We start from the raw sequence: 24,543 nt of genomic DNA, 5'->3' as shown, positions 1-24,543 counted from the left end.
CCCAGTAGTAAGAAGATTTCATGAGGAGGAGGTTTGTTACAGTGTGTCACCCCAGTAGTAAGAAGATTACATGAGGAGGGTTTATTTTTTACAGGTGTCTCCCAAGTAGTAAGAAGATTACATGTGGAGGAGGTTTGTTACAGTGTGTCACCCCAGCAGTAAATTAATAACTTGAGGATGGGGTTTGTTAAAGTGTGTCAACCCAGTAGTAAGGAGATTAGATGAGTTCGTTACAGGGTGTCACCCAAGTAGTAAGGAGATTACACAAGGAGTAGGTTTGTTACATTGTGTCACCCCTGTAGTAAGAAGATTACATGATGAGGAGGTTTGTTACAGTGTGTCACCCCAGTAGTAAGAAGATTTCATGAGGAGGAGGTTTGTTACAGTGTGTCACCCCAGCAGTAAATTGATATCATGAGGAAGGGGTTTGTTAAAGTGTGTCACCCCAGTAGTAAGGAGATTACTTGAGGAGGAGATTTGTTACATTTTGTTTCCCCAGTAGTAAGGAGATTACCTGAGGAGGGGGTTTGTTACAGTGTGTCATCCCAGTAGTAAGGAGATTACTTGAGGATGGGTTTGTTACAGTGTGTCACCCCGTAGTAAGGACATTACATGAGGAGGAGATTTGTTACAGTGTGTCACCACAGTAGTAAGGATAATACATGGGGAGGAGGTTTGCTACAGTTTTTCACCCCAATAGTAAGGAGATTACATGAGGAAGAGGTTTGTTACAATGTGCCACCCCAGTAGCAAGTTAGTAACATGAGGATGGGGTTTGTTGCATTGTGTCACCCCAGTAGTAAGGGAATTACATGAGAAGGGTGTTGTTACAGTGTGTCACCCCAGTAGTAAGGAGAATACATGGGGAGAAGGTTTGTTACAGTGTGTCACCCCAGTAGTAAGATAACATAAGGAGGAGGTTTGTTATAGGGTGTCACCCCAGTAGTAAGGAGATTACACGAGTAGGGGGTTTGTTACAGAGTGTCACCCCAGTAGTAAGGAGATTACATGAGGAGGCGGTTTGTTACATTGTGTCATCCCAGTAGTAAGGAGATTATGTGAGCAGGAGGTTTGTTACAGTGTGTCACCCCAGTAGTAAAGAGATTACATGGAAAGAAGGTTTGTTACAGTGTGTCACCCCATAAGTAAGTTAATAACATGAGGAGGAGGTTTATTACAGTGTGTCACCCCAGTAGTAAGTTAATAATATGAGGATTTTTTATTTTTTACAGTGTGTCATCCTAGTAGTAAAGAGATTACATGAGGAGGCGGTTTATTACATTGTGTCACCCCAGTAGTAAGGAGATTATGTGAGCAGGAGGTTTGTTACAGTGTGTCACCCCAGTAGTAAAGAGATTACATGGAAAAGAGGTTTGTTACAGTGTGTCACCCCATCAGTAGGTTAATAACATGAGGAGGAGGTTTGTTACAGTCTGTAACCCAAATAGTAATGAGATTACATTAGAAAGGAGGTATGTTACAGTGTGTCAGCCCAGTATTAAGAAGATTACATGAGGAGGAGGTTTGTTACAGTATGTCACCCCAGCAATAAATTAATAACATGAGGATGGGGTTTGTTAAAGTATGTCACCCCAGTAGTAAGGAGATTACATGAGTTCCTTACAGTTTGTCACCCAAGTAGTAAGGAGATTACTTGAGAAACAGGTTTGTTACAGTGTGTCACCCCAGTAGTAGGGAGAATATATGAGGAGGTGGTTTGTTACAGTGAGTCACCTCCAGTGACCCTCCTGGGCAAAGGGACCCGTACATCCACCTGGCCAACCGGGACTTTGATATTTTTAATTTCGCCTCCAGAGGGCCGGGGCGCCTAGCCAAACCACCCCACCGATGTTTGCCGACTCGCCCGACGCTTTTGCAACCTGCTGCCGGGGGGTCCGCGTCACCAATCCTGTGCCCAAGGATGGCAAACCCTGCCTTGATACAGGGACCCGCGCCTCCCGCCCTTATAGCGTCTCTGGTTCTCTGCGTTTCAAAAGTCTACAGGCATGGAAGACCCTTCCAGAAGCCTTGCCTGTGATCGGTTTACCCTCCACGCATCTCCCCCTGGCCGACAACCTGGACTTTGTAATTTTTCATTTCGCCTCCGGGGGGCTGAGACGCCTCAGCGGACCGCCCGCCGATGTTTGTTGACTCACCTGACGCTTCTGCTCCCTGCTGCCGGGGGGTCCGCATCACAGATCCTGTGCCCAAGGACGGCGCGCCGTGCGTGGGTACAGGGACCCGTGCCTCCCGCCCTTATAGCCTCTCTTGTTCTCTGCATGTCAAAAGTCTAAAAGCATGATAGACCCTTTCAGAGGCCTTGCCCGTGTTCGGTTGACCATCCTGGGCAGAGGGACTCGCATCTCCCCCTGGCCGAAAGACTGGACTTTGTATTTTTTTATTTCGCCTCCGGAGGGCCCATTTAGCCTCTCTGGTTCTCTGCATTTCAAAGGTCTACAGGCATGGAAGCCTGTCAGGGGACCGTTCTGGAGGCTTCGCCCGGGGACCGCCCAGCCCCAGGTAGGGTACATGAACCCAATCCCCCTGGAAAATACCAAGGGAGAAACCAGAAGTTTCGTCCCCAGGGGAGCCCGCGCTCGGCCCTGGCGTACCCTGAGAGAGCAGCCGAGTGCGGGCTCCCCTGGGGGGCAAAGCTCCTCGGCAGACCGCCCTCCGATGTATTCTTACTCGCCCGACGCTTCCGCTCCCCGCCGCTGGGGGTCCGTGTCACCAATCCTGTGCCCAAGGACGGCACGCTCTGCCTGTTTACAGGGACCCGCGCCTCCCGCCCTTAGAAACTCTCTGGTTCTTTGCTTGTCAAAATTCTACAGGCATGGAAGACCCTTCAAGAGGCATTGCCCATGTTCGGGTGACCCTCTTGGGCACAGGGATCCACAACTCCCCCTGGCTGACAAGCGGGACGTTGAATTTTTTAATTTCGCCTCCGGAGGCCGGGGGCGCCTCAGCGAACCACCCGCCGATGTTTGCCGACTCGCCGACACTTCCGCTGCCAAGGGGTCCGCATCACTGATCCTGTGCCCAAGGACGGCGCGCCCTGCCTGGGTACAGGGACTTGCAACTCCCGCACTTATAGCTTCTCTGGTTCTCTGCGTGTCAAAAGTTACAGGCATGGAAAACCCTTCCAGAGGCCTCCTCCGGTTGACACTCCTGGACATAGGGACACGCACCTCGCCCTGGCCGACAACCTGAACTTTGAAATATTTCATTTCACCTCCGTAGGGCCGGGGCACCTCATCGAACTGCTCCCCGATGTTTGTTGACTTGCCCAACGCTTCTGCTCCCCACCGCCAGTTGGTCCAAGTCACTGATCCTATGCCCAAGGACGGCGCGCCCTGTCTGGGTACAGGGACCCACGCCTTCCGCCCTTATAGCCTCTCTTGTTCTCTGCATGTCAAAAGTCTACAGGCATGGAAGATCCTTCCAGAGGCCTTGCCATGTTCGGTTGACCATCGTGGGCATAGGGACTCGCATCTCCTTCTGGCCAACAACCTGGACTTTGTAATTTTTCATTTCGCCTCTGGAGGGCCGAGGTGTTTCAGCGGACCGCACGCCGATGTTTGTTGACTCGCCCGACGCTTCTGCTCCCCACTGCCGGGATGTCCGCGTCACCGATCCTGTGCCCAAGGACGGAGTTCCCTGCCTGGGTACACGGACCTGCGCCTCACACCCGTATATCCTCTCTGGTTCTCTACGTGTTAAAGGTCTACAGGCATGGAAGCCATTCAGGGGACTGTTTCAGAGGCTTTGCCCGGGGACCGCCCAGCCCCGGGTCGGGTACATGAACCAGCTCAATCTACCTGGAAAATACCAAGGGAGAAACCGGAAAGTCCGTCCCCAGGAGAGCCTGTACTCGGCCCTGGCCTACCCTGAGAAAGCGGCTGATTACGGACTCCCCTGGGTACGAACCTCCTCGGTGGACCACCCGCCGATGTATTCTTACTCGCCCGATGCTTCCGCTCTCCGCTAATGGGGTTCACATCACCGATCCTGTGCCTAAGGACGGGGCGCCCTGCCTGGGTACAGGGACCCGCTCCTCCCGCCATTATAGCCTCTCTGGTTCTCTGCGTGTCAAAGGTCTACAGGCATGGAAGCCTGCCAGGGGACTGTTCCGGAGGCTTTGCCCGGGGACTGTACCTGAACCAGCCCATTCCCCCTGGAAAATATCAAGGGAGAAACCGGAAGGTTCGTCCCCAGGGGAGCCCGCACTCGGCCCTAGCGTACCCTGAGAGAGCGGCCAAGTGTGGGCTCCCCTGGCGGGCAAACCTCCTCGGCGGACGGCCCTCTGATGTATTTTTACTCGCCCGACGCTTCTGCTTCTCGCGGACGGGCGGGGGTCCGCATCACCGAGCCTGTGCCCAAGGACATTGCGCCCTGTCTGGGTGCAGGAACCCGCGCCTCCCGCCCTTATAGCCTCTCTGGTTCTCTGCATGTCAAAAGTCTACATGCATGGAAGAACTTTCCAGAAGCCTTGCCATGTTCGGTTGACCATCCTGGGCATAGGGACTCGCATCTCCCCCCGGCCGACAACCTGGACTTTGTCATTTTTCATTTCGACTCTGGGGGGCCGAGGCGCCTCAGTGGACCGCACCCCGATGTTTATTGACCGCTGCCGGGGTGTTCGCGTCACCGATCCTGTGCCCAAGGACGGTGTGCCCTGCCTGGGTAAAGGGACCTGCGCCTCCCACTCTTATAGCCTCTCTGGTTCTCTGCATGTCAAAGGTCTACAGGCATGGAAGCCTGTCAGGGGACTGTTTCAGAGCCCCGGGTCGGGTACATGAACCAGCCTATTCCGCCTGGAAAATACCAAGGGAGAAACCTAAAGGTTTGTCCCCAGGGGAGTCCGCGCTGGGCCCTGGCGTACCCTGAGAGAGCGGCTGAGTACGGGCTCCCCTGGGGATGAACCTCCTCGGCGGACCGCCCGCCGATGTTTGCCGATTCGGCCGACGCTTCTGCTCCCCGCCACCGGGGGGTCCGCGTCACCGATCCTGTGCCCAAGGACGGCGCGCCCTTCCTGAGTACAGGGATCCGCACCTCCTGCCCTTATAGCCTCTCTGGTTCTCCGCGTGTCAAAAGTCTACAGGCGTGGAAGACCCTTTCAGAGGCCTTGCTCTTGTTCGGTTGACCATCCTGGGCATAGGGACTCGCATCTCCCCCTAGCCGACAACCTGGACTTCGTCATTTTTCATTTCGCCTCCGGAGGGCCCAAGCGCCTCAGCGGACCGGGAATTGGACAAACCAATGTTTATTGACTCGCCCGACGCTTCTGCCCCCCCTGCCGGGGGTCCGCGTTACAGAACCTGTTCCCAAGGACGGCGCGCCCTGCCTAGGTACATGGACTCGCGCCTCCCGCCCTTATAGCCTCTCTGGTTATCTGCGTGTCAAAGGTCTACAGGCATGGAAGCCTGTTAGGGGACCGTTCCGGAGGCTTCGCCCGGGGACCGCCCAGCCCTGAGTCAGGTACATGAACCAGCCCAATCCCCCTGGAAAATACCAAGGGAGAAAACGGAAGGCTTTTGCTCCTGGACGCTGAGGGGTCCGCATCTCCGATTTTGTGCCCAAGGACGGCGTGCCCTGTCTGGGTACAGGGACCCGCCCTTATAGCCTCTCTTGTTCTCTGCGTGTCAAAAGTCTACAGGCATCTCCAAAAATACCTTTTTTAATAATTATGCGCTCTTCATTTGCTTTGGAAAAACAAACAGTTAAGTTGCCAAATACTGCTATCCTTTCATCGATCTGTGCTTCTACACCTATGTTCCCAAACCATCATACACTCATACTGTTTTCACTTTGCCAAGTTATCGGACAACCTGGCTCCAAAATTATGGATTATAAAAGGATAGCAGCATAAAGGAAAAATACACATTTTGAACCCAAAAACCCATTTTAGTTTTTAAGTTCAAAATACAGGCCTACCTCCTCCCCTTAAGCCTACCTGTCCATCTCCAAAAATACCTTTTTTAATAATTATACACTCTTCGTTTGCTTTGGAAAAACAAACAGTTAAGTTGCCATATACTGCTATCCTTTCATTGATTTGTGCTTCTACACCTATGTTACATAGTTACATAGTATGGTTGAAAAAAGACATACGTCCATCAAGTCCAACCAGGGAATTGAAGGGAAGGGTGTAAGGGGATAAGGGGAAGGGATGTAGTTTTATAATTCTGCCTAAGCATTAATGTTATTTTGTTCCAGGAATGTATCTAACCCTGTTTTAAAGCTGTTAATTGTTCCTGCTGTGACCAGTTCCTGAGGTAGACTGTTCCATAAATTCACAGTCCTCACGGTAAAGAAGGCGTGTCTCCCCTTTAGACTAAACCTTTTCTTCTCCAGACGGAGGGAGTGCCCCCTCGTCCTTTGGGGGGGGGGGGGGGGGTTTAACCTGGAACAGTTTTTCTCCATATATTTTGTATGGGCCATTTATATACTTATATACGTTTATCATATCTCCCCTTAAACGTCTCTTCTCAAGACTAAACAATTGTAACTTGTTTAATCGTTCCTCATAGCTAAGATGTTCCATGCCCCATATTAGTTTAGTAGCACGTCTCTGCACCCTCTTCAGCTCCACAGTGTCCCTTTTATGAACAAGCGACCAAAACTGAACAGCATATTCCAGGTGAGGCCGTACCAATGCTTTATAAAGGGGGAGTATTATGTCCCTGTCCCTTGAGTCCATGCCTCTTTTTATACATGACAATAGCCTGCTGGCTTTGGAAGCAGCAGCCTGACATTGCATGCTATTCTGTAGTCTGTGATCTACAAGTACACCCAGATCCTTCTCTACCAGTGACTCTGCCAGTTTAATCCCCCCTAAGACATACGACGCATGCATGTTATTAGTACCCAGATGCATAACTTTACATTTATCCACATTGAACCTCATTTGCCAAATGGATGCCCAGACACTTAGTCTATCCAAGTCATCTTGTAACTTATGCACATCCTCTATAGACTGTACTGTGCTACAAAGCTTGGTGTCATCTGCAAAGATAGAAACAGAGCTGTTAATGCCATCCTCTATATCATTGATAAATAAATTAAACAACAGCGGGCCCAGTACTGAACCTTGGGGTACACCACTAATAACCGGGGACCAATCAGAGTACGAATCATTGACCACCACTCTCTGGGTACGATCCATGAGCCAGTGTTTAATCCAGTTACAAACTAAAGTTTCCAAGCCCAAAGACCTTAACTTACCTTTCAGACGTCTATGAGGGACGGTATCAAACGCTTTTGCAAAATCCAGAAACCCTATATCCACAGCCATTCCTCCGTCAAGGCTTCTACTCACCTCTTCATAAAAGCCAATTAGATTGGTTTGACAACTTCTATCCTTAGTAAACCCATGCTGGCTATCACTTATAATACAATTATCCCCTATGTATTCCTGTATGTAATCCCGTATAAGTCCTTCAAACAATTTACCCACAATGCACGTTAAACTTACCGGTCTATAATTGCCTGGCGAAGACCTAGAGCCCTTCTTGAAGATTGGTACCACATTCGCCTTGCGCCAGTCCCTTGGCACAATACCAGACACCAGAGAATCTCTAAATATCATGAACAAGGGTACAGATATTACTGAACTTACCTCTCTAAGAACTCTTGGGTGTAGTCCATCCGGTCCTGGAGATTTGCTTACATTTATTTTACTTTACTTAACTTAACTTACCTTGTACCATCTCTACATTAAGCCAGTTCAGTACATTACATGATGTGTTACCAGCACTGACCTGTCCAATGTCAGCTCCTTCTTCCATAGTATATACAGAACTAAAGAACCCATTCAGTAGCTCCGCCTTCTCTTGATCGCCCGTGACAACCTCCCCATTATCATTATTAAGGGGTCCTACATGCTCTGTCCTTGGTTTTTTTGTATTTATATATCTAAAAAAATTATTCCCAAACCATCATACACTCATACTGTTTTCACTTTGCCAAGTTATCGGACAACCTGGCTCCAAAATTATGGATTATAAAAGCATAGCAGCATAAGGGAAAAATACACATTTTGAACCCAAAAACCCATTTGAGTTTTTAAGTTCAAAATACAGGCCTACCTCCTCCCCTTCTGCCTGCCTGTCCATCTCCAAAAATACCCTTTTTAATAATTATACGCTCCTCCTTTGCATTGAAAAAAGCAAACCGTAAAGTTGCCAGATGCGGCCATCCTTTCATCCATTTGTCCTTCTGCACCTATTTTCCCAAACCATGCACTCATACTGTTATTATGTCGCCAAGTTATTAGACTACCTGGCCCAAAAATTATGGATTATAAAAGGATAGCAGCATAAGTGAAAAATACAAATTTTGAACCCAAAAACCCATTTGAGTTTTTAAGTTCAAAATACAGGCCTACCTCCTCCCCTTCAGCCTGCCTGTCCACCTCCAAAAATACCCTTTTTAATAATTATAAGCTCCTCCACTGCATTGAAAAAAATCAAACAGTAAACTTGCCATATGCGGCCATCCTTTCATCGAATTGTGCTCCCACACCTATGTTAAAAAACCATCATACACTCATACTGTTTTCACTTTGCCAAGTTATCGGACAACCTGGCACCAAAATTATGGATTATGAAAGGATAGCAGCATAAGGGAAAAATACACATTTTGAACCCAAAAACCCATTTGAGTTTTTAAGTTCAAAATACAGGCCTACCTCCTCCCCTACAGCCTGCCTGTCCACCTCCAAAAATACCATTTTTAATAATTATAAGCTCCTCCACTGCATTGAAAAAAATCAAAGAGTAAACTAGCCACATGCGGCCATCCTTTCATCGAATTGTGCTTCAACACCTATGTTCCAAAACCAACATACACTCATACTGTTCTCACTTTGCCAAGTTATCGGAGTAGCTAGCCTCAAAATTATGAATTTTAAAAGGATAGCAGCATAAGGGAAAAAATACACATTTTTAACCCAAAAACCCATTCAAAATACAGGCCTACGTCCTCCCCTTCAGTGTATACCCCTGCATCATTGCTATGCCCTGCGAGACGCAATGACGAGTGACGTCACTCGTCATTGCGCCGCGCCATGCAGCGCATAGCAACGACGCAGGGGATGCACACCGGAGGCCTGAAGCAGCGCTGACCCGACCCCAGCAACAGGTAATTATACAACCGGGGATGGGGGAGGCAACGGGGCAGCGGCGCCGGCAATGGGTGGCGCTGCCCCTTCTTTTCCCGTCTGTCGGCGCCGCTGCCCCATTGCCGGCGCCGCTTCTCTCCCCCTGGCTATCGGCGCCAGCAATGGGGCAGCGGCACTGATAGCCAGGGGGAGAGAAGGGGCAGCAGTGCCGATAGCAGGGGTAGAGAAGCCGTCAGCGACGGAAGGTCTCTGCACCTGCAAAAGCCGCTGCAGTTCATTGATTTAAAGCGCCCGCTTTAAATCACTGAACTGCAGCGGCTTGTCGGCGTATAACACGCAGATAGACTTTAGGCAAAAAATTTTAGCCTAAAAAATGCGTGTTATACGCCGATAAACACGGTACACATTTTGAACCGAAAAACCCATTTGAGTTTTTAAGTTCAAAATACAGGCCTACCTCCTCCCCTTCAGCCTGCCTGTCCATCTCCAAAAATACCTTTTTTAACAATTATACGCTCTTCTTTTTCTTTGGAAAAACTAACAAACAGTTAAGTTGCCATATGCTGCTATCCTTTCATTGATTTGTGCTTCTACACTTATGTTCCCAAACCATCATACACTCATACTGTTTTCACTTTGCCAAGTTATCGGACAACCTGGCCCCAAAATTATGGATTATAAAAGGATAGCAGCATAAGGGAAAAATACACATTTTGAACCCAAAAACCCATTTGAGTTTTTAAGTTCAGAATACAGGCCTACCTCCTCCCCTTCAGCCTGCCTGTCCATCTCCAAAAATACCCTTTTTAATAATTATAAGCTCCTCCACTGCATTGAAAAAAATCAAACAGTAAAGTTGCCATATGCGGCCATCCTTTCATCGAATTGTGCTTCAACACCTATGTTCCAAAACCATCATACCCTCCTACTGTTCTCACTTTGCCAAGTTATCGGACAACCTGGCCCCAAAGTTATGGATTATAAAAGGATAGCAGCATAAGGGAAAAATACACATTTTGAACCCAAAAACCCATTTGAGTTTTTAACCTCTTCAGGACATAGGGCATATGGATACGCCCTGCATTCCGAGTCCTTAAAGACCGTGGGCGTATTCATACGACCGTGGGAAATCCGGCCCCCACCGCTAGCCGGTTGGGGACCGGAGCCAGATGCCTGCTGAAATCGTTCAGCAGGCATCCCGACATATCGCCCAGGGGGGTCATCAAGGCCCCCATGTCGGCGATCGCAGCACATCGCTCATCAATTCAGATGAGCGATGCGCTGCAATTCCGTTCCCCGCCGCTCGCCGGGCGGGGATCGGAGCCGGATGTCTGCTGATTTCTATCAGCAGACATCCCGGCAGTGTGCCGGAGGAGGTCCGGAGGACCTCCTATACCGGCGATCGCTGCAGGACGCCGGTAACTACTAACCGGCGTTCTGCAGCGGCTCCGGGTCACGTGTGACCCTGTGACCCGGATGTAGATGGTGACTGGTGGTGTAGTATACACCACCACTCACCATCCTTGCTGTACTGGGGGCTGGCATTGTGGCCACCCCCCTTAGTACAGTTGTGATTGGGTGGCCAAAGTGGCCACACCAATCACAGTGTAATGGGAGGGGATGGTGGGGGCTAGGAACACGTTGCTCCGTTCTGCCCGCCATTCCACTCAGATCTGGTGTGCAGGACTGAGCCCCGTGCTGCCCACCATCCCCTCAGTAAAAAAAAGTGCCCCTTGCCCCCTTTCTGTGGCCCCTTGGCACAGAAATCTCCAGGGATAGCTTTAGATTTAGGTAGGGACAGGTTAGGGTTAAAAAAAAAAAGTTTTTTTTTTCGGCGTACCTCAGTGGGTGTCCGTGGGTCCGTAGCACCTTTAGCTGCGTGACCCCGGCCCTGCTGGGTCGCTGCGGTCTGCCGCCAGCCCTTTTTTTTTGGCGCAGATCTTGTTTTTTTTCCCTAAGCGTGTGTGCGGACCCTCTTAGTCATAAAAGAGCGATCCGCCACCGTTTGTTAAAGCCCACCCGCCGCTGATCAGTCCCGTAGTACTGATCAGCGTTTTTTTTTTGTGGTGCCGGCGCTTTTTTATGACTTTTTCTAGCATTTTTTTTGCACCCATAGGCGGTCCGTGCCACCAGTAGCAGGCGTGTACTGTGTGGCCGGACCTTACCTGTGTGTGCGGCGTGCCTCACCGCTGTCAGTGATTTATCACTGATCAGCGTTTTTTTTTTGTGGTAAAGGCACTTTTTTCGATTAACGCATATTTTTTTTTTGCACCCATAGGCGGTCCGTGCCACCAGTAGCAGGCGTGTACTGTGTGGACGGACCGTACTTGTGTGTGCAGCCTGTCCCACCGCTGTCGGTGATTTATCACTGATCAGCGTTTTTTTTTTTGGTTCAGGCGGGTGCATTTTTTTCGGGGTTAAGCGTTTTTTTTATTTTTTTTTTCGGGTTTTTTGTGTGGGGGTCTGTGTACAAGCCACCAGCCACTGTTCTGGGCTGAGTGGCCGGACCCCCCTCTAACTTCTGCGCCCCCTGCCGCCACAAGCGCTAATCAGTGCGCACACCACTGATTAGATAAACACTTAATATTTTGGCGCAGGTTTTTTTTTGCGTTAGAAGTCCCCCTTTTATTTTTTTTAAAAGTCCCCTTTTTATTTTATATTTTTTTCTGTTAGGGCGGGTTAGTTTAGTTAGGTTAGGCTAGGGCGGGTTAGGGAGGTAGTATCGCACCACACCACACGCAGCACACACACCAATAAAGTTTTCCCCCACACACACACACCCGTATCCCCATTAGAGTAGGGAAATGGCCCGCAGAGCGTTTTCGGTGGAGGAGGCATATGCCATAATTGCCTCCGACACCGAGAGCGGCTAAGAGGACGATGAAGACCCCACGTTCCTTATTTCATCATCCTCCTTATCATCTAGTTCAGATGATGAGCCACCAGGGCGGCGGAGACGCCGCCGTGCGGTGCCGCAAACCTCCTCTGCCCTTGACCCTGTGCCCCATGCTAGTATGAGTCCCCCTGGAGCTCATACTAGTGAAGGCCCCCAGCCAAGGTCACTGGTACCTCGTACCGGAGAACTTGACTGGGCCGAGCCAGCGGACCTCGAGCCCGTGATTCCTCAGTTTGTTGGCGACTCAGGAATCAAGATTAACATCGCCGGGTTCACTGAAAAGGACTTTTTTGGTCATTTTTTCAGTGACGACCTTGTTAATCTAATGGTTACACAGACGAATCTGTACGCCCAACAGTTCGTCGCCGCTAACCCGGGCTCACTTTTAGCTAGACCCGGCGGCTGGACTCCAGTCGATGCAGCCGAAATGAGGACCTTTTGGGGCCTTGTGCTGCATATGGGTCTAGTTAAAAAAACCAGTGTCAGGCAATATTGGAGTGGGGACGTCTTTTACCAGACACCCCTCTACAGTATGGCGGGGAAGGCAAAAACATATAACTTTAAAAAGGCAAATTTCCCTGGGCTGAGGGCTGCACTACAGAACATAGACTGGGGGGAGGGGTTCTCAAATACTGATACAGAAGGTAAATGGGACATCTTTAAATCAACTCTAAATAACTATACAGCTAAATATATACCAAAGGGGAACAAATATAAACGATTAAAACTAAATCCTACATGGCTGACACATGATGTTAAAAGAGCAATAAACAACAAAAAAATTGCGTTCAAAAAATACAAATCTGATGGGTCAGCTATAACATTTAAACAGTACAAGGAGCTTAATAAAATCTGTAAAAATGTAATAAAAACAGCAAAAATTCAAAATGAGAGACAGGTGGCCAAAGAAAGCAAAACTAATCCTAAATATTTTTTTAGATATATAAATGCAAAAAAACCAAGGACAGAGCATGTAGGACCCCTTAATAATGATAATGGGGAGGTTGTCACAGGCAATCAAGAGAAGGCGGAGCTACTGAATGGGTTCTTTAGTTCTGTATACACTATGGAAAAAGGAGCTGACATTGGCCAGGTCAGTGCTGGTAACACATCATGTAATGTACTGAACTGGCTTAATGTAGAGATGGTACAAGGTAAGTTAAGTGATATAAATGTAAGCAAATCCCCAGGACCGGATGGACTACACCCAAGAGTTCTTAGAGAGGTAAGTTCAGTAATATCTGTACCCCTGTTCATGATATTTAGAGATTCTCTGGTGTCTGGTATTGTGCCAAGGGACTGGCGCAAGGCGAATGTGGTGCCAATCTTCAAAAAGGGCTCTAGGTCTTCCCCAGGAAACTATAGACCGGTAAGTTTAACGTGCATTGTGGGTAAATTGTTTGAAGGACTTATAAGGGATTACATACAGGAATACATAGGGGATAATTGTATTATAAGTGATAGCCAGCATGGGTTTACTAAGGATAGAAGTTGTCAAACCAATCTAATTTGCTTTTATGAAGAGGTGAGTAGAAGCCTTGACAGAGGAATGGCTGTGGATATAGTGTTTATGGATTTTGCTAAAGCGTTTGATACTGTCCCTCATAGACGTCTGACAGGTAAGTTAAGGTCTTTGGGTTTGGAAATTTTAGTTTGTAACTGGATTGAACAATGGCTCATGGATCGTACCCAGAGAGTGGTGGTCAATGATTCGTACTCTGATTGGTCCCCGGTTATTAGTGGTGTACCCCAAGGTTCAGTACTGGGCCCGCTGTTGTTTAATTTATTTATCAATGATATAGAGGATGGTATTAACAGCTCTGTTTCTATCTTTGCAGATGACACCAAGCTTTGTAGCACGGTACAGTCTATAGAGGATGTGCATAAGTTACAAGATGACTTGGATAGACTAAGTGTCTGGGCATCCACTTGGCAAATGAGGTTCAATGTGGATAAATGTAAAGTTATGCATCTGGGTACTAATAACCTGCATGCATCGTATGTCTTAGGGGGGATTAAACTGGCAGAGTCACTGGTAGAGAAGGATCTGGGTGTACTTGTAGATCACAGACTACAGAAGAGCATGCAATGTCAGGCTGCTGCTTCCAAAGCCGGCAGGATATTGTCATGTATCAAAAGAGGCATGGACTCAAGGGACAGGGACATAATACTCCCCCTTTATAAAGCATTGGTACGGCCTCACCTGGAATATGCTGTTCAGTTTTGGTCACCTGTCCATAAAAGGGACACTGCGGAGTTGGAAAGGGTGCAGAGACGCACGACTAAACTAATATGGGGCATGGAACATCTTAGCTATGAGGAGCGATTAAAGGAGTTACAATTGTTTAATCTTGAGAAGAGACGTTTAAGGGGGGATATGATAAACGTATATAAGTATATTAATGGCCCATACAAAAAATATGGAGAAAATCTGTTCCAGGTTAAAACCCCCCAAAGGACGAGGGGGCACTCCCTCCATCTGGAGAAGAAAAAGTTTAGTCTCAAGGGGCGACACGCCTTCTTTACCGTGAGGACTGTGAATTTATGGAACGGTCTACCTCAGGAACTGGTCACAGCAGGAACAATTAACAGCTTTAAAACAGGATTAGATACATTCCTGGAACAAAATAAGATTAATGCTTATGAAGAAATATAAAATCTCATCCCTTCCCCAATATCGCGCCACATCCCTACCCCTAATTCCCTGGTTGAACTTGATGGACATATGTCTTTTTTCGACCGTACTATGTATGGCCATGGCACGTTCCCGGTTCAAAGCCATTCGGAGATGTTTGCATTATGCTGATAATGCGGCATGTCCCCCCCTGAACTGATCCCGCGTATGACCACCTGTATAAAATCAGGCCGGTCATCAATCACTTCGGGGCCAGATTTTGGGAGGCCTATGTCCCTGGAAGGGAGGTCGCTATTGATGAGTCGCTCATCAGCTTTAAGGGGAGACTCAGCTTCCGGCAATACATCCCTACCAAGCGAGCGCGGTATGGCGTGAAGATGTATAAACTTTGCGAGAGTACCTCCGGGTACACTTGCAAGTTTATGGTGTATGAGGGACGAGATTCCCGCATTGAACCCCCAGATTGTTTCCCCACTCTGGGTGTTAGCGGGAAAATCATTTGGGGCCTTTTGCACCCATTGCTAGATAAAGGTTACCACCTTTACGTGGATAACTTTTATACTAGTATCCCTCTCTTCACATCCCTCACCACCAGATCCACGCTCGCTTGTGGGACAGTCCGGAAGAATCAAAGAGGCCTTCCTTCCTATCCCCTGCAGACTCCTATCCCCCGGGGTGAGTCCCGTGCCTTTTCCCATGAGAACCACAATTCATGGGAATGGCAGCACCCCTGTCCCTGTGTGAGGTACCGTGGGAACGGTCCTCAAGCCCGATTGTATTCTGGACTACAATCGGTATATGGGGGGAGTTGATCTTTCTGATCAAGTCCTCAAGCCATATAATGCCATGCGGAAAACAAAGATATGGTACAAAAAAGTTGCGGTCTACATGGTACATGTTGCCATGTACAACGCTTTTGTACTGTACAAGAATGCTGGCAACACAGGGACATACCTGGAGTTCCAAGAGGAAGTTCTAAAGGCCCTCATCTATGGCGACCGCCAAAGAGCGGGTCAGAGCACCTCTGGAACTTCAGGTCCCCGGATCGTCCCCGGCCAACACTTTCAAGGTGTGATCCCCCACACTGGAAAGAAGGGACGATCTCAGAAGAACTGCAGAGTGTGTCGCAAGTGGGGGATTTGGAAGGTCACCACCACTCAATGCGACACTCGCCCCGATCATCCGGGCCTCTGAATAGGCTGCTTCAGAGAGTATCACACTTCCATGGAGTACTAAATTTTCTGTCCTTTGCCCTAATTTTCTTTCCCCACAATTCGACTCCAATGTACCAGTCCAGGGTACATTGTCTTCCAAATTTTATATCAAACCCCCCCCCCCCCCCCCCCAAAAAAAAAATAAAAACAAAACCTTTTTCTCAATACCCCCAATATCTTTTTTTTCTTCTTCCCCCTAAAAAATGGGTCATGGGACACAGAGTCAACAGCATTGGAGGTTTGCAGTTGCCTCAAATGCGCAACGCTCTCTCTTCCCACCTGAGCGGGTTGCACATTTGAGGTAAAAGAATAGGGACGGCCCCACACATCCCCTTCCCAGAATGATGATTCAGAGAATAGGGTTTGGGGCGGGCATCATTTTTACTTTTGGCTGTACTCTGGGTCATCATTCTGGGAAAATAATTGGCATATTGTCAGGATTCGGCTGGCTGGAGGTGGATCCTCTGTGTCAGAGAGGGATTGGCGTGGACCGTGTCGGTGGACCGGTTCTAAGTTGCTACTGGTTTTCACCAGAGCCCGCCGCAAAGCGGGATGGACTTGCAGCGGCGGTAGCAACCAGGTCGTATCCACCGGCAACGGCTCAACCTCTCTGACTGCTGAGATAGGCGCGCTACAAGGGAGTAGACAAGAGCAGAGTCGGACGTAGCAGAAGGTCAGGGCAGGCAGCAAGGATCGTAGTCAGGGGCAACGGCAGGAGGTCTGGAACACAGGCTAGGAACACACAAGGAAACGCTTTCACTGGCACGATGGCAACAAGATCCGGCAAGGAAGTGCAGGGGAAGTGAGGTATTATAGGGAAGTGCACAGGTGAAGATACTGATTAAAACCCATGCGCCAATCAGTGGCGCACCGGCCCTTTAAATCGCAAAGACTCGGCGCGTGCGCGCCCTAGGGAGCGGGGCCGCGCGCGCCGGGACAGCACAGATGGGGAACGAGTCTGGTAAGCGGGTCGGGATGCGCACCGCGAGCGGGCGCGTCCCGCATCGCGAATCGCATCCCGGCTGGGGACATAATCGCATGCGCACCCGGTCAGTGGGTCTGACCGGGGCGCTGCGAACAGGAGAACGCCGTGAGCGCTCCGGGGAGGAGCGGGGACCCGGAGCGCTAGGCGTAACAGTACCCCCCCTCTCTTTTTAGAACCCGAGAGCTTGTGGATAAGGTCCTTGTCAAGGATGTTGTCCTCGGGTTCCCATGACCTCTCCTTCGGGCCGCAATTCTCCCAATCTACAAGAATTTTTTTTTTACCTCTGACCATCTTGGATGCCAGAATTTCTTTAACCGAGAAGATGTCAGAGGACCCGAAGACAGGAGTAGGAGCAACAACCTTAGGAGAAAAGCGGTTAAGGATGAGTGGTTTAAGGAGAGAGACATGAAAAGCATTAGGAATACGGAGAGAAGGAGGAAGAAGGAGTTTGTAGGAGACAGGGTTGATTTGGCATTTGACTTTAAAAGGACCAAGATAACGTGGTCCCAGTTTATAACTGGGGACACGAAAGCGGACATACTTGGCGGAGAGCCACACTTTGTCTCCAGGAAAAAATACAGGAGGAGTTCTTTTTTTGTCTGCATGTTTCTTCATCCGGGATGAGGCCTGTAGAAGAGATTTTTGAGTCTCTTTCCAGATGGTGGAGAAGTCCCGAGTCACCTCATCAACAGCGGGCAAACCAGAAGGCATGGGAGTGGGGAGGGGGGGAAGAGGGTGACGGCCGTACACCACGAAGAATGGGGATTTAGCGGAAGACTCACAGACTTTGAAGTTGTACGAGAATTCGGCCCATGGTAGGAGATCGGCCCAGTCATCCTGGCGTGATGAAACAAAATGTCGCAAATAGTCACCAAGAACCTGATTAACTCTTTCCACTTGCCCATTGGATTGGGGATGATAAGAAGACGAGACGTTTAATTTGATTTTAAGCTGATTACAGAGGGCCCTCCAGAATTTTGACACAAATTGAACGCCTCTATCCGAGACGATATGCGTAGGAAGCCTGTGAAGGCGAAAAATGTGTACAAAAATTTTTTCGCCAACTGAGGCGCAGAAGGAAGACCTGGGAGAGGAATAAAATGTGCCATCTTAGAAAAACGATCAACGACCACCCAAATAACTGTGTTGCCATGGGATAAAGGTAAGTCTGTAAGAAAGTCCATAGCAATCTGAGACCATGGTCGCTTAGGAACAGGCAGAGGATGGAGGAGACCGGCAGGCTTCTGGCGAGGAGTCTTGTCCCGGGCACAGACTCTACAAGCCTGAACAAAATCAGCGACATCTGTTTCCAGGGTAGGCCACCAATAAAAATGAGAGATGAGCTGGACGGATTTCTTGATGCCAGCATGGCCGGCGAGGTGAGAGGAGTGTCCCCACCTGAGAATCCTGAGGCGCTGGCGTGGAGTGACGAAGGTATTTCCTGGAGGAGTTTGTCTGATGGAAGCTGGAGAAGCGGAGATCAGACAGGAGGAATAATGTGTTGCGGGGAGGCTTCCATTTCAGAGGCATCCGAGGAACGAGAGAGAGCGTCAGCCCTAATGTTCTTGTCAGCAGGGCGAAAATGAATCTCAAAGTTAAAACGGGCAAAGAACAACGACCACCTAGCCTGGCGAGGGTTCAGCCGTTGGGCAGACTGAAGATAAGAGAGATTCTTGTGATCGGTGTATATAATAACTGGGTATTTGGAACCCTCCAGCAGGTGCCTCCATTCCTCGAGAGCCAGTTTTATGGCCAGTAGTTCTCGATCACCAATGGAGTAGTTTTTCTCCGCCGGAGAGAAGGTCCTAGAAAAGAAACCACAAGTAACAGCATGTCCGGAAGAATTTTTCTGTAGGAGTACAGCTCCAGCTCCGACCGAGGAGGCGTCTACCTCCAGTGAGAAGGGTTTAGATGGATCAGGTCTAGAGAGTACGGGAGCAGAAGAAAAAGCAGTTTTACGATGGTTGAACGCCTCTTCCGCTTAAGGAGGCCAGGACTTAGGGTTGGCGTTTTTCTTGGTTAGAGCCACAATTGGGGCCACAATAGTGGAAAAATGTGGAATAAACTGTCTGTAGTAATTGGCAAACCCCAAGAAAGGTTGTATAGCTCGGAGTCCGGAGGGGCGTGGCCAATTCAATACGGCTGATAGTTTGTCCGGGTCCATTTGGAGTCCCTGGCCAGAGACTAAATATCCTAGGAAGGGGAGAGATTGACATTCAAAGAGACATTTTTCCATTTTGGCATATAACTGATTGTCCCGAAGTCTCTGAAGAACCATGCGGACATGCTGGCAGTGTTCTTCTAGGTTGGAAGAAAAAATCTAAATATCGTCCAGGTAGACCACAACACAGGTATATAATAGATCACGAAAAATTTCATTTACAAAGTCCTGGAAGACGGCAGGGGCGTTGCAAAGCCCAAAAGGCATAACCAATTATTCAAAGTGTCCATCTCTGGTGTTAAATGCGGTCTTCCACTCGTCCCCCTCCCTGATGTGGATGAGATTATATGCACCTCTTAAATCCAATTTAGTAAAGATGTTAGCGCCACGTAGGCGGTCAAAGAGTTCCGAGATAAGAGGTAGGGGATAGCGTTTTTTTATAGTGATTTTATTAAGACCGCGGTAATCAATGCATGGTCGTAAGGAGCCGTCTTTTTTGGAGACGAAGAAGAATCCAGCTCCAGCAGGAGAGGAAGACTTAAAAGGGACACTGCGGAGTTGGAAAGGGTGCAGAGACGCGCGACTAAACTAATATGGGGCATGGAACATCTTAGCTATGAGGAGCGATTAAAGGAGTTACAATTGTTTAGTCTTGAGAAGAGACGTTTAAGGGGGGATATGATAAACGTATATAAGTATATTAATGGCCCATACAAAAAATATGGAGAAAAACTGTTCCAGGTTAAACCCCCCCAAAGGACGAGGGGGCACTCCCTCCGTCTGGAGAAGAAAAAGTTTAGTCTCAAGGGGCGACACGCCTTCTTTACCGTGAGGACTGTGAATTTATGGAACGGTCTACCTCAGGAACTGGTCACAGCAGGAACAATTAACAGCTTTAAAACAGGATTAGATACATTCCTGGAACAAAATAAGATTAATGCTTATGAAGAAATATAAAATCTCATCCCTTCCCCAATATCGCGCCACACCCCTACCCCTTAATTCCCTGGTTGAACTTGATGGACACATGTCTTTTTTCGACCGTACTAACTATGTAACTATGTAACTTGCGGATAAATCCCCTTTTTAAATTTTCTTGGATGTACTCCGTCATAGCTTGTGTTTCTGGAGCAGACAGGGGATAGATTCTGCCCCGGGGTGGAGTAGTACCAGGGAGAAGATCAATAGGACAGTCATAAGGCCTGTGAGGAGGCAAAGTCTCAGCTTGTTTTTTGCAAAAAACATCAGCATAGTCCAGATAGGCCTTGGGGAGACCAGGTATCGGAGGAGCCATAGGGGTTTTGACTGGGAGCAGACATAAGACACTTTTTGTGGCAAGTAGTACCCCAGTTCTTGATCTCCCCGGTGGTCCAATCGAGGGTAGGGGAATGACGTTGCAGCCAAGGTAGTCCAAGAAGAATTTCAGAAGTGCAGTTAGAGAGGACCAGAAATTAAATTTTTTCATGATGGGGTCGAATGCACATTAAGAGGGGTTCCGTGCGGTAACGCACAGTACAGTCCAATCTTTCACCATTAACAGATGCGATGTAGAGGGGTCTGGCGAGACTGGTCACTGAGATGTTGAACCTGCTAACGAAAGAGGCCAAAATAAAATTTCCTGCAGATCCGGAATCCAAGAAGGCCACAGCTGAGATGGAGAAGGTAGAAGAAGAAATCCGCACAGGCACAGTAAGACGTGGAGAAGCAGAGTTCACACCTAGAGCTGTCTCACCTTTGTGCGGAGTCGGAGTGCGTCTTTCCTGACGTGGAGGTCGGATAGGACAATCCTTCAAGAAGTGTTCGGTACTGGCACAGTACAGGCATAGGTTCTCAATGCGGTGGCGTGTCCTCTCTTGAGGTGTCAGGCGAGACCGGTCTACTTGCATAGCCTCCACGGCGGAAGGCACAGGAACGGATTGCAGCGGACCAGAGAAGAGAGGAGCCGGGGAGAGAAACCGCCTCGTGCGAACAAAGTCCATATCCTGGCGGAGCTCCCGACGCCTTTCGGAAAAACGCACGTCAATGCGGGTGGCCAGATGAATAAGTTCATGCAGGTTAGCAGGGATTTCTCGTGCGGCCAGCACATCTTTGATGTTACTGGATAGGCCTTTTTTGAAGGTCGCTCAGAGGGCCTCGTTATTCCAGGATAATTCGGAGGCGAGAGTACGGAATTGGATGGCGTACTCGCCAACAGAAGAATTACCCTGGACCAGGTTCAGCGGGGCAGTCTCGGCAGAAGAGGCTCGGGCTGGTTCCTCGAAGACACTTTGAATCTCCATGAAGAAGGAGTGTACTGAGGCAGTGACAGGATCATTGCGGTACCAGAGCGGTGTGGCCCATGACAGGGCTTTCCCAGACAGAAGGCTGACCACGAAAGCCACCTTTGTCCTTTCAGTTGGAAACTGGTCCGACATCATCTCCAAATGCAGGGAACATTGCGAGAGAAAACCACGGCAAAGTTTAGAGTCCCCATCAAACTTGTCCGGCAATGATAAACGGAGGGTGGATGCGGCCACTCGCTGCGGAGGAGGTGCAGGAGCTGGAGGAGGAGATGGTTGCTGAAGCTGTGGTAGAAGCTGCTGTAGCATCACAGTCAGTTGAGACAGCTGGTGGCCTCTGTTGCGACTGCTGGGCGACCACCGTGGTAAGGTCAGCGACAACTGGCAGCTGGACCTCAGCGGGATCCATGGCCGGATCTACTGTCAGGATTCGGCAGGCTGTAGGTGGATCTTCTGTGTCAGAGAGGGATTGGCGTGGACCGTGTCGGTGGACCGGTTCTAAGTTGCTACTGGTTTTCACCAGAGCCCGCCGCAAAGCGGGATGGACTTGCAGCGGCGGTAGCAACCAGGTCGTATCCACCGGCAACGGCTCAACCTCTCTAACTGCTGAGATAGGCGCGATACAAGGGAGTAGACAAGAGCAGAGTCGGACGTAGCAGAAGTTCAGGGCAGGCAGCAAGGATCGTAGTCAGGGGCAACGGCAGGAGGTCTGGAACACAGGCTAGGAACACACAAGGAAACTCGTTCACTGGCACAATGGCAACAAGATCCGGCAAGGAAGTGCAGGGGAAGTGAGGTATTATAGGGAAGTGCACAGGTGAAGATACTGATTAAAACCCATGCGCCAATCAGTGGCGCACCGGCCCTTTAAATCGCAAAGACCCGGCGTGCGTGCGCCCTAGGGAGCGGGGCTGCGCGCGCCGGGACAGCACAGACGGGGAACGAGTCTGGTAAGCGGGTCGGGATGCGCACCGCGAGCGGGCGCGTCCCGCATTGCGAATCGCATCCAGGCTGGGGACATAATCGCAGCGCACCCGGTCAGCGGGTCTGACCGGGGCGCTGCGAACAGGAGAACGCCATGAGCGCTCCGGGGTGGAGCGGGGACCCGGAGCGCTCGGCGTAACAACCAGTACCTTTTATTAGACAGGAAATACTATCCTTTATGAGCTAGAAAATTATATTTTAATGAATGGAACGCCATTTTGTAAAGCAACCAAATGAACATTTTAAGTGTAATATGAGTGTATTTATGTAAACATTTACTACTATTTATGTGACTTTTATTATGAAAAATTAGTTTTTATTGTAAAAACAATGTCTTTTACAATCATATGCACTTTCTTAATTTTATGAATTTTTTAATAAAGATACCCCTCAGGGGTAGCCAAATAAAAAATAAAAAAAAAGGGCTTGTAATAGACCACATCCTCATGCACAGTGTTTTGTGTAAATACTTGCACTTGGGTGACTTAAGAGCACATACCTCAGCTCTTCAATAAAATAATGTATATATATATATATATATATATATATATATATATATATATATATAAAAGTCGGTTCTGTTATGGTGAATGTATTATTTATTGTGTAAGTGACTGACATTTGATTGGTAATAAAGGTTTTTTCTATCAAAAATCTGTTCTTATCAGTTTAATATCTGATACGTCCCCTCTCTGGGGACCATAAATTAAATGAATTTTTGAGAATGGGATTTGAGATTTGGAAACTTGCTTCCGTCACCCTATGCATTGACCCGATATGGCAGTATCTTCGGGTACAGTGCACCACCCCATTCCAGTGTTAAAAAATACAGATTCTTATTTAACCCTCTGTGGGTGCTGCTGCGGCTGTTGCCTGCCATGTCATGTCAGTCAGTCTGGCTGCAGAAGGTGCCGCTGCTGTCCAGACACAGTACTGCTGAATGGCCTCCTTAATTGGATAAGCTCATCTAGCACACGTATACTCACAAAAAAACAAAAACAAAAAAAAAAAAAGAATTCCAGAATTAGAGACCACAATAATGAGTTGCACTGGTTTATGAACTTCTATCCATTTGGCGTCTTACTGACTATGTTTGATTGATGTCACACTGATTGATGTCATAAAAAATAAAAAACTAATAATAATACTAATCTAGCACACCTGTGCAGGTTTGACATGACATGATACGTAGCTGTCTTGCAAGTGGTGCTGAATCCTGTTAAATGACGTGAGGGTCTCATGGTTATTCACAAGGGTGCGTCATTGCTGTTGCTTGACCATGCATTGGTTCTTTGGTCAGTGAATGATAAAAACAAAATTTGCCATCCATTGATTGATGGGAAATCAGCCATGAGGCATTTGTTTTTAGAAACTGCTGCTCACAACCAATGTTGCAATGGAGTGTCTCCATCTGCTGGTGGTAATGGATAAGCATTAGTGCTATGATGGGGTCTGAAGAAGAAGAAGATGGAAAAAAAAAAAAAAAAGAAAGAAAGAAAGAAAGAAAGAGAGAGAGACTGACTGAGTGAGTAAGAGAGAGAGTGAGTGAGTGAGAGGGAATGAGTGAGTGATTGAGTGAGTAATTGAGTGAGTGAGAGAGAGAACAAATGAATTAAAGCAAGCGAGTGAGTGAGTGAGTGAGTGAGAATGAATGAAAGTCTGAATGACAGAAAGAAAAAAGTATGAAGAAAGAAGTATGAAGAAAAGAAAATGTATATGGAGTTGCAAACATGAGTGCAATCTACAAAGCTGTTGAGGCTGGTCCTCATGGGAGGATTGTTGCACCCAGGACCTTTAGTACTGTTAAATATCATTCAATGCCACTGCCAGGTGTAAACAGCAGAAGAACCAGAAGCACCAACAGCACCACCATGGGTTGTCAGATTACCCTGATTCAGCAAAGAGTCCAAAAGGATGCAGGTGTATACTGTTTATTTTCAGTTTCTCGTTACAGGTGGTTTGATTCCGTGTCCGGACAGCCAGGGAGGCGGCTACAGGCAACAAAGGTAGGCGTGTTGTTTTCATATGCAGATCTTAATCCCTTAAGGATGGAAGGTGTGTCCATACGCCCCCGTTTCAAAGTCCTTAAGGACTGAGGGTGTATGGATACGCCCGTGGGAATTTCGGTCCCCGACGCTAGCCGGTCGGGGACCGGACCGAGATGCCTGCTGAAATCATTCACTGTCAGCATCAGCATCCTGTGCAAATGCCTAGGGGGGTCCTGAGAACCCCCCATGTCGGCCATCGCAGCAAATCGACGTTTGTGGC

General features: G+C 48.5%; 1 non-coding gene across 1 annotated transcript; it reads left to right on the top strand.

The window, feature by feature from the left end:
• The first annotated feature begins 22,899 nt into the window (after positions 1 to 22,899).
• Positions 22,900 to 23,084, top strand: LOC130296013 (U2 spliceosomal RNA). The gene has a single exon (XR_008849105.1). It is a non-coding gene; the product is annotated as a U2 spliceosomal RNA (small nuclear RNA).
• Positions 23,085 to 24,543: the final 1,459 nt, after the last annotated feature.

This window comes from Hyla sarda, chromosome 11 (assembly GCF_029499605.1).
Source record: "Hyla sarda isolate aHylSar1 chromosome 11, aHylSar1.hap1, whole genome shotgun sequence".
NCBI classification, from domain to species: Eukaryota; Metazoa; Chordata; class Amphibia; order Anura; family Hylidae; genus Hyla; species Hyla sarda.
This window is presented reverse-complemented; position numbering and strand designations above follow the sequence as displayed.